Genomic DNA, 14,479 nt, shown 5'->3' with positions numbered 1-14,479 from the left:
CATTCTCCCTTCAGATTATCAGAGTCCAAAAACTGAACTCAACAACTACGGTAAGTTCATGCTTGAGGGAGGCGATGGAAAGTGTTGTTACAAGTGACTTGTTCTCGAGATGTCTGTTTTTGTGCGATGTCAGAGGAGATAACACGTGTTTACAGGCGCGCAAGTAAGTATCGATGGACACTAAATAAGTTCACGGGCTCCCGGAGCCTGTTCATCGGATGTAATCTGTTTCTTATCTCGGTGTTTAACTTCTACCTCCAGGTAAGGCAATGCACCATTATACAGCTCAAGAAACTTAAAACAGTATCCCTGGCAAGTCAAAATCTCAATTTCAATCAACATTTTGGTTGCACTGTGTCCAACCAGTTCTGGTATCACAGTCTGGTTTGGTTCAGAGGTGGAAATGGAAAAACAAAATAAAGTTTCTTGGTCCTTTCTGAGAAGGTATTTGGAAAATAATCAGTAACCAAGAGATCGAACCGCGACTGTAACCTCGAACTAACCACTTCTCAGTATATTATCAGTTGCAAAGTTCCAAGTTATAATACTGTAACACTATATATTTTCTCCCATTGACTCTCATAAAAGGGAGCCCACCCATGTTCAATGATCTGCGGTAAAAAATACACCCCACCTTTCTGGAGACTTCCGCGCCCCCTCACTTCCCCAACCCCCAGGGAGGAGTTGAATGGGTCCTGAATTGCGAATGGGATCCGATTGGTTTTAACGCCGTCCTGTGATAGATGTGTCCCACAGCGGGAGGGGAAATGCCGCCACGCTGCAGAGGCCACTTCGAACCGGTCACTTGGTGAACTTGGAGGTTCAGTAAACTTGAATATTTGGGCACAGGAGAGGAGGCGGCGGTGGAGTGTGTTCACCGTCCGAACCCCCCACCCCCCACTCCCTCCTCCTCCCTCCCGTGAGCTCACAAACGTCCAGAAGTCAACCCAGCCCAGTCCGCTGTGTCTGAGTCGTCCCTCACTTTGTAAAGTGGCGCGCCCAAAGCACCCCACCTGTTGTCCTGCCAAGAGTGAGTAGTTCGTTCGTTCCGAGAGCCGATTAAAGTTGATCTGAATGTAATCTTTCGTGGGGTGAGGTTGGAGTTTTTAACTTAACCGACTGGTTTCTGAACCTGAGCGGTGTTATGGCTGGAAGCTATGAAATTATTAGTAACGCCGTCTTTAACTTGTCCCATTGATAACGCGGGCTGATGGGGCGAACGAAAATGGCGGCAGTGTTTTATTTCATACGAATGAGACCCCTGTTGCGACGAAATCTACCAAGCAATCAGGTGTATAAGCAAGAATGATGCAGTTTAGATGGGGCGGGAGGTACAGACTTGTTAAATGAGCTGAGGGGAAAGTTAATTCCAACTCGAGCTGTTGTGCCTGCAGCGACGATAGTTACCCCTCCATAACTGTATCCGCACAGGCAGACTCTGTTCGTGCTGGCACGAACTCCAGGTGAAGCAGGTCCTGTGTCCACCTTTGGGAAACCGAACTTTCCAGACAATGGAGAGAGTACAAGCGCGAAAGGGTTGACCCAATCCCCAGAACAAGGATAACAAGTGAAAACGCTGCAAGCTGTGGGGTGGGGGTGGAGAGAACACAAAATGATGCGTAACCAATCCGGGTTTCTACTATACTGGAAACACTCAGATTGGGAATTTTAAAAAAGACTTTCCGAACAGTTTAGAGAAGAGAAAAAGCCGTGATTTTACAGTGAGTGGGCATCTATCTGCTTTGTGCAATGGAACTCGAAACACAGCACGTATTAGACGGATCACTGCGAGAAACACTTTGAGGAGCAGGGGGAAAGTTGTGGGCTGTAACACCAACAGAAACTCCAAAAAACACGGCCAACAATTTCAACGAAGAACTTAGAACTAGATCAAATCCACTCAATGCACTGCTCATCGTGTACAAATATACCTCTAGATTTAGAGATACAGAGTATTGATGACATACTTTAACATATTTTATATATAAACACATTCTGTATTTTTGTAGGGACGGTGATGATCTGAGTGTCTAAACTTTGCAATTTTTTAACTTCCCTTTTCCAACGGTATCTATATTCACACTGATTGCGGTATAACTGTTATTCAATAAAAACATTATTTAAATAGCAATGTTTTAAAGCGTGGAGTTGCAGTGTAATGTGGGACACAGTGGGGAATATCTCCGACTTCCAACGTTCGGTGACTGGGACCTTTTACGATTATTTTACAGTACCAAGTGATCAGATTGTTAAATATTCTTCCTTTCCCAATCCTTGCTAAAATTCCTGGTGTGAGAATGCTGGTGGTGTTGTATTAGTTTCTGTGCATTTCAAGAACGGGGTGGCAAATGGAACAGAGGGGGACAAAAAGCATTGTCAGGTACTGAATCAAGGAATTTCTCCTGCCCGTTCAAATAACATGACACTGGCGGGTTATGGAGCCTTGCCGCATTGCTTTTAGTGGGCTGTGTAACCAACTCCTCTGTGGCTACGGCAGCAATTAATATTCCATTGACCTTTATAGGCAAAACGCGGAGCCGTCGTCGGCACAGATTAAAGTAGGTAGGGTTTTAAAAAACAAGCTGATGTCGTCCACCTGTTAATAGCCTCCATTTGTCTGGTGCTGTGAAAACTGTACAAACTTGTTGCTTCCCAGTCACCCGCAGAAGAGAAGGAGAGCTCTCCGATAACCAGGGAAGAAAATTAGGAATGTCGTCAGCTTGAACCAGTGTAGCTTTCGCGAACACGACTCGTTTAAAAAAGCTTCAGAATCAGTTTTAATATCACTGGTGTATGTTGTTTTGCGGTAGCAGTACAGTGCAAATTATAATAAAAAGCAGAAATTACCATGATAAGAAATATATTTTTAAACATCCGATTAAATAAGTAGCGCAAAAAGAGAACAAAAAAACGAAAAAATGTTGATGTGGTGTTGATTGTCCATTCAGAAATCTGATGGCGGAGGGGAAGAAGCTGTTCCTAAAATGTTGAGTGTGTGTCTTCAGGTTCTTGAACCAGCTCCTTGTTGGAAGAAATGAGAAGACGAGGGCATGTCCTGGGTGATGGTTTCCTTTTTGAGGCATCGCCTCTGAAGGTGTCCCCGATGCTGGGGAGGCTAGTGCCGGCTGAGTTCGCAACTTCCTGCAGCTTTTTCCGAACCTGTGCGGCGGCCCCTCCACACAGTTGTCACTCTCAACCACCAGGCTCATGAACCATTCAACCCATCACTTAACTGTCCCTACAGCCCATGGATTCACTCCCAAGGACTCTTCATCCCATGTTCTCGATATATATTGCTTATTTATTTATTAGTATTACTTTTTCTTGTATTTGCACAGTTTGACGTCTTTTGCACTCTGGTTATTCGCCCTGCTGGTGCGGTCTTTCGTTAATTCTATCATGGCTATTGGATTTATTCAGTACGTCCGCTAGAAAATGCATATGGTGACACATATGTACTTCAATAATAAATTTACTTTGAACTTTGAACTTTGGACAAGACGGTGAAGCAACCAGTTAGAATACTCGCATCTGCTTTGATTAAGCCGCCTCACGTCACTGAGAAGCGCTTTGTGGAAAAAGTCAAGCGCACATTAAAATTAGTGGAGCAAAGCTGGTTGCGAGCGAAGTCCCAGAATAAACAAACGTTGTAAACCAATCTGAGTGAGGCAGAAATGGGCATTCAGATTGAAAATAGCCGGAGGAAGAGACTCCAACCCTGTATATCTGTAGCAGTCACTAATAACTAGCTTGTACATGTACACAGATACAAAAAAAACAAATCATCACATGCCCAAAACAAATATAATATTCAGGATGAGTAGAGTGCAATGTGAAGCATTGCCTTACTCTGAACAAATTCAACTTGTGTCTCCGCTGTTCAATCTTCATCTAGTTTCTACATTCGAGGGCGCGGTCGAACTTTAAAGAAGGAAAGAGAAAGTATCCAACATTCGTCTTCCCAACCGAAGAGAAAACTAACACGCCACCCGGAAAAGTTAAGGAACAGGTGTTGATGTGGCTTGGGAAACTGAATTGTCGCAAAAATTCGGTTACCGAAGGTGGTTTCGTTTGCGGCCGTTGCCCATTTATATAACATTGCTGTCAATATGTCATCCATAAAACTGTGCGCATGGCTCCCCTGTCGGAGTACAAATTGTGGGAGGATATTTCCTGGTTGTTGGAAAATATTGAGTCAATAAAATCTGCAATAATCTCCCCGACTGAAGTCCGAATTACAGATGTGTCTCCGAGTCACCCTCTCTCTTTATTCGCCACGCAATAAAATGAATGGTGAACTTGGAATATAACAAGGCTTAGTTTTTGGTGAAAACTAAAGCCAAAGTGAGGAAATATCGAACAGGAAAATAAACAAGGTCAATACTGACTGAGAACTCAGTACTTATTTGTGAAAAATCAATCCAACTGCATTATTATTCGAAAAATTGTGAGCATTTCTCTATAAGTGGGCAAGGGGAAATGACCATTAACGACGGAATAGTGGTAATAGTTCAAACTGTCACGCACCAATGTATAGATAGGTGCTGCGGCGCATCCGGAAGTTCATAAGCATGAGAGTGCAAATGTGCGAGTTTACATTTTACATATGTGTACAAGTGTTTGCATGCATATTTGTTCGTGGGTACTTGTTCGTGTTTTAATGTGTTCGTATACATGTATGTTATATTGTACACGTATGCTTTCATTCCTGCATTCAGGCACTTCTGTGGATGTCTATTTTTAAAGTTTTACATGTGTGTGCGTATCAATGGATCCATAATTGTGTGCAACAAGGTATGAGCGAGTGAATGTTAGTGTGAATGTGGGTTATGTGTGTGAGGGTATGTTTAGATTATCTATGGGTCTTTGTGTCTGTGTGTGTGTGTGTGTGTGTGTGTGTGTGTGTGTGTGCGCGCGAGAGAGAGAGGATGTGAGTGTTTGCTTGTGTGTTTGTGTGTGTGTGTGTGTCTGAGTGAGTGAAGGAGTTTTAATATCCTTTTGTGTGTCTGCGAGCAAGTGGGGTGAGATATTAATTGAAGTCAGCAATTATTCCGTTAGCCCGGTGTGCCAGTGATGCGGGCGGCGAGGAGGTTCGGTCTGTTGACATCTGCGGACTCAGTGAGGAGCAGTCAGTCTGTCCACTGTTGGGCAGCAGGTAAGGTCGAGAGCACCAGGCTCGGGGTTTTACGTAGATCAATAATGGCATTTCTGAAACGAATTAATTAGTTTTAATGTCATAGAATCATCCCCACATTTCCCTCCAGAATTCTCGACGAGGTAGCGGATGCTTGTTTGGTATCTGTTTGACTTTGACAGTTCTGAGAGGGAGGCTGACTGTGGCTATTTGGGGCTCCTCTGAGGGGCTCTGTACAGATCACCGCGCTCACTGCTAAAGTCCAGAAAGTTCAAGGGCAAGGAACAGAGACTCGGCTGCCGCGTCACCGTGTTTACTCTTCCTCTCAGTGGACTCCTTATTTATTCTGGAAACAAATAGACCTGCCCACGACTTTTACCATCCACGCCGCCTTAACGCGAGCCAATATCAGCATGGTCCAACAGAGTGCCAAGCAGCGCGTCCACACAGTGCCAGAATGTCTCACAGGCGTCAGACAGAGGCTGCAGACTGTCAGACAGACCGTCCCGCCGCGCTCCCTAACCTGGCACCCGAACCTGTGTTCTGGGTTTAACAGAAGGGATGAAATACGAACCCAGTTTTCGCGGCCAACAGATTCACGCTCCTGTTGACTAAATCAGCCTTGCATTTGCGTTACCAGTTCGGCTCAACCGTTCTACTTTGACAGATAAATGCTGTTGGGTGTTAGGGTGACCGAATGTCGGTGGGACAGTGCCTCTCACGCACATGCCCTGCCTTTGACGTTTGTTGGGATAATCTTCCGTGAACTGTGCGTGGATTATCAGTGAGTAACTAAACACCACGTGCACCCATCGATGAGCCCACTCCGTTCAAGAGTCGCAACTCTTGTAGGACGTGAGACATTGTGAAAGTCCTGGTGTTGCAAAGTTGCGAGGAAGCGTTTGTGATCAAACACTGATGATACTATCTGCTCTATCCCATCTATATCTGTTTCCCTTAATGTGTCTAGATCAACATACTACCTTGAGATTCATTTTCTTGCAGGCATTTACAAGAAAATAAAGAAATATAATATAATTTGTGTAAATCTATGCATAAACAAAGACTGGCAGCAACCAATGTGCAAAAGAAGATAAACTGTGCAAATAAAATCAATAAATAAATAATACTCAAACAACAGGAATTCTGCAGACGCTGGAAATTCAAGCAACACACATCAAAGTTGCTGGTGAACGCAGCAGGCCAGGCAGCATCTGTAGAAAGAGGTGCAATCGACGTTTCAGGCCGAGACCCTTCGTCAGGACTAACTGAAGGAAGAGTGAAGTAAGCTCTTCCTTCAATTAGTCCTGACGAAGGGTCTCGGCCTGAAACGTCGACTGTACCTCTTCCTACAGATGCTGCCTGGCCTGCTGCGTTCACCAGCAACTTTGATGTGTGTTGAATAAATAATACTGAGAACATGAGTTGTAGAGTCCCTGACAGTGAATCAGCTCAGTGCTGAGGTGAGTGAAGTTATGCACTCTGGTTCAGAAGCGTGATAATTGTAGGGTAATAACTGTTCCAGAACGTGGTGGTGTGGCTCCTGTACCTTCTACCGGATGGTGGAAACGAGAAGAGAGCATGGGCACATATATGTAGTTTGATAATAAATTTACTTTGACTTTGACTATAGATATGTGAAGAGAAACAGATCAGTGAAGACATTTGTAGGATCTTCAGTCAGAAACTGGAAAATTTGAACATATAAAATGGCTGACCAATTTATCGCCCATTAATGAACTAGGATTTGATTTTCATCCAGCCCTAGTTACAAAATATTATTGGAGTCACAAAGAAATGCAGAGACTGCAGTCCGGACCATCGAATGATCTGCTGGAAGAACTCAGTAGGTCAAGCAGTATCTGACCTGATGTAGGTTCTTGACCCAAAATGTTGACATTCCCTTTCCCCTATCTCAATGCATTAATTCCATATCCCTATCTGCCCCACTCATTCAAGTGCCTGTCCAGACATCTCTTAAATGTTGTTTCTGTCCCTGCCTCCACCACCTCCTCCAGTAGTTCATTCCAGATAGCTGCTGCCCTAAGCATAAAAGCAAAAGTCATCAGATTCCATTTAAACCTCCTCCCTCTCACCGACCCATACCCTCTATATCCCAGTATGATAAACAGATTCTTCCTGGCTCCTCTATCTATGCTTCTCATAGTTTCATATCCCTAAATCATGTAACCCCTCAGTTCCCTTTACTTCAGGGAAAACAGACCCAATCTATCTAACCTCATCTGGCAATCCAGGCAACATCCTTGTGAATCTTCTCTGCACTCACTCAACTTTAATCACATTCAGGCTATAGTGTGCTGCCCAGCGCAAGGACATTTTGCACACTCTGATATAACATCTCAACACTTGTACTCAGTGCCTCCACTGATGAAGATATATGCACCCAAACTTCTACCCTATGTCATTATTAGTGATTTTAAACTTTTCAGAACAGTTTTAATTGATTTTGTTTCATTTTATTTTAAAAATACAAACATTAAAACAAGCAATTTAATATCTTTGAGTCCAGAGGATACTGAAGGCCTTGGCAGCTTTTCCAGTTGGCAACAAAGGCAGCCCATCTTGTCCGTGAACCTCACCCTGCCTCTCCCCGAAAGGGAAATCAATTGAGCAATGGAAACAAAGTGCTGGACGAAATCACCAGGTCAGGCAGCATCTGTGAAGGGGAATAAACTGCCAACGTTTGGACCGAGACCATTCATCAGGACTGGAAAGGAAGGGGAAGGAGTCAGATTAAGAAGATAGGGGAGGGGAAGGAGTCAGATTAAGAAAATAGAGGAGGGGAAGGAGCACAAGACCAATATACAATAGGAGCAGAAACATGCCATTCGATCCATCAAGTCTGCTCCACCATTCCATCATGGCTGATTTATTATCCCTCTCAACCCGATTTTCCTGCCTTCTCCTCGTAACCTTTGATGCCCATACTAACAAACTTAGCAGGTGATTGGTGAAATCAGGTGCAGCGGAAGGTGGGTGGGTAATGGAGGTAGATTTAAAAAAAGCTGGAAGATGATCTGTGGAAGAGGAGAAGGAATCTGATGGGAGAGTTCAGGGGACCATATGATAAAGGTGAGTAGAAGGGAAAGTAGAAGGAGCTGATTGGCAGGTGGGAAGAAAAAGGATGAGAGGAAATTCAGATTGGGGAATGGAAAAAGAAAGGAAGAGGAGCCGAAAGTTGGAGTACATCGATGCTCACGTGAGCGAGGCCAAGGGTGAATCCAGGCCCAACACACGCCGGCCTTCAGTAGCAAACTGAGTACCATACCAGAAAGAGTGGAAGACAACTCTGTCCCACCGCAGGTCTTAGACATTTCCCAATGATCCCGGCGGGGAATTCATTCTGTTCAGCTGGAGTGAAGTAGAGGTGGCGTGAAGAGCTGGATTTAGACCCTTTGCAATACTAACCAAAATGGAAACACTTGAGCTAAAAATGGGGGATACTGGAAACACTCAGCAGGTCAGGCAGCTTCTGGGGGAAGAGACACGGTGTTTCACGTCCCGGACCTTGGATCAGAATTGGCGAATCAGAAGTATAAAACCCCGTATCCCGAAAAAGGTCTACACTGCATAATCAAAGCGTTGCCTAACAATAACGCCTTCAACTACCCGTTCAAAATGTTGCAAAACACTCGGTAGTCAACTGAGTATTTTAGTTAGATACTGGGCGACCATCCTGATAAACACAAAAAGTGTATGTGCCCCACGCAGTCGATGCGAGCTAACTCTAAGTACGAAAGGAGCAAAGGGCTTGCGCAGAGCGGAAAGAAAACCAGAACAAGGCGGATAAACACGACTGGATCTTTGAGAGGCGGCAGCAGGAGTTCAGCACGGTTGCATGAGGTATGGGGAGATTCCAAGTATCACGGGTTCTGTAAGATGCCACGGCTTTGACAGTTAAATCCCTTCCAGGTTCATTATCTCTTGTAGTTTCATACCATCTGTTGAAACTCGTCTCCTCCTGGCTTTTCGGTGACAGAAAATATAATCGTGCTGCGGGAAGGCAGGGCTGAGCCAAGATACATTTTTGTTTGGGACTTCTCGTCAATATATGGACCTCTACAACGTCAAGGGATAGATTAAGCTTTTAAAATCTTTAATACAGTTAAATACAAACTAATTTGCAAAAATAGAAATGCGAGTTAAATGGCTTCAAGGTTCTGAAGGCAAGAGCGAGCTTCAGAAACGATCCTCCAGCAATATCAAGTTTCCCAAATGACAATAGATCCCTGTGCACATAGGCCCGATAAGGGGTTAGGATTTAAAATCTTAACGGGATAATATGATATAAGTCATTTTAAAAAAGAATCGGTTACTTGTCGATATTGTACAAAAGATTGCAATGATCATAGACTACCTTCCGAATAGGTGTCACGGCTATACGAAGTTGAATCCAATGCAGAGAGATACCCATAGTTCTAGTCATAAAAAAATGTACTGTCTGGAAATTAGGATCCAATACTTTGAGTCCATAAATCCAATCCCAGTGTAATGAACTATATGTATGTCTGTTCCCAAGACGCTGTGTTACTGTACGTGAATATTGTCCCATTACAAGCCGGTGTAAAGAAACAGATTGTTGGAACACTAGGAGATGCACAATTTTATCCCAATCATGGGAAGGTGGACATATTAAATCTCAGTGTATAAAGTTGCACACATGTACATACATGTAATCCCTGTATAATGGCCTCTAAACACGCTTGATCTCAGTAAACTGAGCTCTACACTATTCTGATCACAATACAATAGATTGTGCACAGATATATTACTAGTCTGCTGGGCTGTATAGAAATCTAATCCCATTATGGTGGGATGTACACAAATACAGTATAACCTCATTGCCCCTCTGGTTCAAGAGTGGTAATAACTGTTCCTGAACATGGTGGTGTGAATCCTGAGGTTCCAGTGCCTTGTTCCTGATGCAGCAGCAAGAAGAGAGAACAGCCTGGGTGGTGGAAGTCCCTGATAATGAAGTTCCTGCAACAATGTTTCAATGTAGATGTGCTCAATGGTTGGGAGGGCTTTACCCATGGTGGACTGGGCTGTATCCACAAGTTTTTGTAGGATTTTCTGTTCAAGGGCATTGGTGTTTCCATTCCGGGTTGTGATGCAGCCAATCAATATAATCTGCACTATACATCTATAGAAATTTGTCGAAGTTGTAGGTGTCATGCTGAATCTTTGCAAACTTCTAAGGAAGTAGAGGTGCTGCTGTGCTTTCTTCATAATTGCACTTAAGTGCTGGGCCCAGGACAGATCCTCTGAAATGATAACACTGAGGAATTTAAAGTTGCTGACTCACTCCACCTCTAAACCCTCAATGAGGACTGGCTCATGAACCACCGATTTCTTCCTCCTGATGTTAGTAGTCAGGGCCTTGGTCTTGCTGACACTAAGTAAAAGGTTGTTGTGACACCACTCAGCCAGATTTTCAGTCTCCCTCCTAGATGCTCATTCAATGACAGCAGCGTTATCAGCAAATTTAAACATGGCATTGGAGCTGTGCTTAGCCTCACAGTCATAAATGTAAAGTGAGTAGAGCAGGGGGCTCAGCACACAGTCTTGTGGTGCACCTGTGCTGATGGAGATTGTGGAGGAGATGTTGTTGCCAATCTGAACTAACTAGGGTCTCCAAGTATGGAAATTGAGGATCCAATTTCACGAGGCGGTATTGAGGCCAAGGTCTTGAAGCTTATTGATTAGTTTTGAGGGGATGATGGCATTAAATGCTGAGCTGTAGTCAATAAAGAGCATCTTGATGTATGCATTTTTGCTTTCCCGATGTTCTAGGGTTGAGTGAGTGAAACAGCATCTACTGCAGACCTGTTGTGCCAGTAGGCAAACTGGGGTGGATCTACGTCACTTCTCAGGCAGGAGTTGGTATGTTTCATTACCAACCTCTCAAAACACTTCATCTCAGTGGTCGTAAGTGCTACTGGATGATAGACATTGATACACATTACCATGTTCTTCCTAGGCACCAGTGTAATTGAAGCCTGCTTGAAGCAGGTGGATACCTCAGCCTGCCAAAGTGAAGGTTAAAGATATCGGTAGACACTCCAGCCTAGTTGATCAGCACAGGTATTCGGTCAGGTATCCCATCTGGACGCTTTTCATGGGTACATCCTCCTGAAGGATGCTCTCTTATCGGCCTAGGAGACTGAACCCATTGGGTCATCAGGGGCTGTGGGACTTTGTGAAAGCTTCTCCATTTTCCGAGCATAGAAGGCATTGAGTTCATCTTGGAGTAGAGCCACGTTGTCGACTATGTTGCTTGGTTTCACCTTGTAGGAGGTGATAGCATTCAAGCCCTGCCACAACTGTCAAGCGTCCTCCAGACGTACATGTACCTCTTGTATTGTACTTAGTTGTCAGACCTGAATGCCACTGATCTGGTCCTCAGCAGATTGAGGATCTCATGGTTCATCAAGGTCTTACTGTTGGGGAAGACTCTTGAGTGATTTTGTGAGGACACACTTGTCCATGAGAGTTTTAATAAAATCTGTGACAACCGTGGTGTAATCATTCAGATCCTCTGATGTGTCCATGAACACAGCCCAGTCCACTGAATTGAAGCAATCCTTTAGCCACTCCTCTGACCACCTCCTTGTATTCCTATCTCTGGAGCCTTGTTCTTTAGCCTCTGCATGTATGCAGGTAGGAGATGGACAGACAAGTGATCAGATTTCCTGAGATGCGGTCTGGGCATGGAACTGTGCTCACTCCTAATCAGTGTGTTGCAACCCCCAGTGCTGCAGATCATATCAGGATGATCATCAGGCAGAGATTTCTTCAGACAAGCCTGAATGAAGTCCTCGACTATGATTTGAAATGTGTCGGAGTGGGCAGTTTCTTGTTTGGTGACGGAGTCATTCAAAATCTCGAGTGCCTAGTTAACATCAGCTCTTGGCAGTATGTAATCTGTGGTCAAGATAATGGAGGAGAACTCTGTTGGTAAGTAGCACGGTTGGCATTTAATCGTTAGACGTTTTAGGTTGGGGGGAACAAGAGTACAACAAGAACAAAACTGTTATGTCCAAGCATCACAGAGAGTGTACACAATTTGTACCTAAATCTAATCCCTTTACAATAGGGTGTACACAAATCTAATTCCATTACAGGCAGGTGTAAATTAATCTAATCCCATTTCAATATGGTATACACAATCTAAACCTATTACAATGAGGCATAAACAAATCTAATCCCGAATAAACTCTTCTCATGCTTCCAGCCAGGTACAAATATTGATTTTATCCTGATGAGGATGGTAGAGTTTGTCACTGAAATATCATTTAGAATCGATACCTGTACCCAACTGGAAGCCCAAGAAAAGTGTATTTGTGTTATACATCAGGAAAGCACTAAATCTAAACCCATTAGAATGGGATGTATACAATCTAATCCCATTACAGTGAGATGTGCGGGAATCTTATCCCATTTTAACAGCGTACGCAAATCTACTTCCATTAAAATTGGGTGTACACAAATCTAATCCCATTACAATGAGGTGTTCATGAATCTAATCCCACTATATGTTACAAAAATGTATTCTTGGTTCACTAGGCTAAATGCAAGTCTATTACCAGTACAGTCTGTGAAGTGTAAAGGCAAATACTATAAATAAAACCAGTCCCAGCATACATGTTAGTCCACACATAATAATAGTACACAGCTCGATACACAAACCTGATCCTAGAGTACCTGTCTGTACTCAAATCCAGTCCTAATACACTGATTTCTGCACATATGTAATCCCAAAACATTGGTCTGTACACAAATCTAATCCCAATACACGGATCTGTACACAAATTTAATCTCAATACAGTGGGCTGTTATCAAATCTAGTTCCAGTACAGTGGACAGCAAACAAACCTAATCCTAGTACAATGAGCAACAAAAAATATAAATCCAATATGCCATGAATCTAATCCCGAGTATAATCCAAACCCACTGGTTACATGCACGTCTAATCATAGTACAGTGGGTTTTATAGGTATTTAATCCCAATATACTCAAGTACACTCAAATTTAATCTCAACATAGTCAAATCAATTCCCAGTAAACAAGGCAATAAATTATTTAATCCCAGATGCCCTGAGCTGTCGTTAAATGTAATTCATGTACACTAGTCTAATCTAATCTAATCCCGTTTAAATGAGATATAACAAATTGAGTTCCAACACACAAGGTTGTACTCAAAAGTAATCTACTGGACTAACTCCTTGTGATCTGATGACAGGAAAAGCAACAAGACTGCTCGAGAGGTAGGGTCTCTGAAGCACAGGTTCAGGTGGTACATACTAGAGTTAGGCAACAAACCGAGAAATCCCCCATGATGGACATGATGGTGCCAGTGACCAACACAACGGTGATGTCCTGCAGGCAGTTCATCGAAATTACTTCTCTCCTTCTTCGTTTAAATGCACTTCTATTACTAATCTGTGTGTGATTGGAGTCTGTAATTTACAGTTCGATAACGTTTTTGGGCTGACTGAGCAAACTGGGGCTTTTACTTTCTCTAAGGGAATTCGGCTTTGTTAAGAGTGAGGTTGAAAACAGAGTATGCAGCCTAATGGTGGACTGCAAACCCATGATCAGCTCAAATACTCTCCGATTAAAGCATCGAGCAAGATTGAAATCAACGAAGGCAAGAGCGGAAGGTGAACAGATGGACAGCGCTGTCTGCCTGCGTTTCACCAGTCTCCCCCCCGCTCTCTCACTCACTGCTACCAGAGGAAAGTGCAGGAGGCTTGGTTCTTGGGCAAGCTTTGATCGGTGTCGTTCGTGGATTGGACTCGTTTTTGGACTACTTTGCAGTTGACGTTATGTTTGTTTCTGGTTTCTGGTTACACCTATTTTATCAACACACAACAAAGTTGCTGGTGAACGCAGCAGGCTAGGCAGCATCTCTAGGAAGAGGTACAGTCGACGTTTCAGGCCGAGACCCTTCGTCAGAACTAACTGAAGGAAGAGCTAGTAAGAGATTTGAAAGTGGGAGGGGGAGGGGGAGATCCAAAATGATAGGAGAAGACAGGAGGGGGAGGGATGGAGCCAAGAGCTGGACAGGTGATAGGCAAAAGGGATATGAGGGGATCATGGGACAGGAGGCCCAGGGAGAAGGAAAAGGGGGAGGGGGGAAAAAACCCAGAGGATGGGCAAGGGGTATAGTCAGAGGGACAGAGGGAGAAAAAGGAAAGAGAGAGAAAGAATGTGTGTATATAAATAAATAACGGATGGGGTACGATAGGGTGGTGGGGCATTAGCGGAAGTTAGAGAAGTCAATGTTCATGCCATCAGGTTGGAGGCTACCCAGACGGAACA

The sequence above is a fragment of the Mobula birostris genome, chromosome 3 (assembly GCF_030028105.1).
Source record: "Mobula birostris isolate sMobBir1 chromosome 3, sMobBir1.hap1, whole genome shotgun sequence".
NCBI classification, from domain to species: Eukaryota; Metazoa; Chordata; class Chondrichthyes; order Myliobatiformes; family Myliobatidae; genus Mobula; species Mobula birostris.
The sequence above is the reverse complement of the archived record's forward strand: the minus strand, read 5'-3'. Positions refer to the sequence as shown.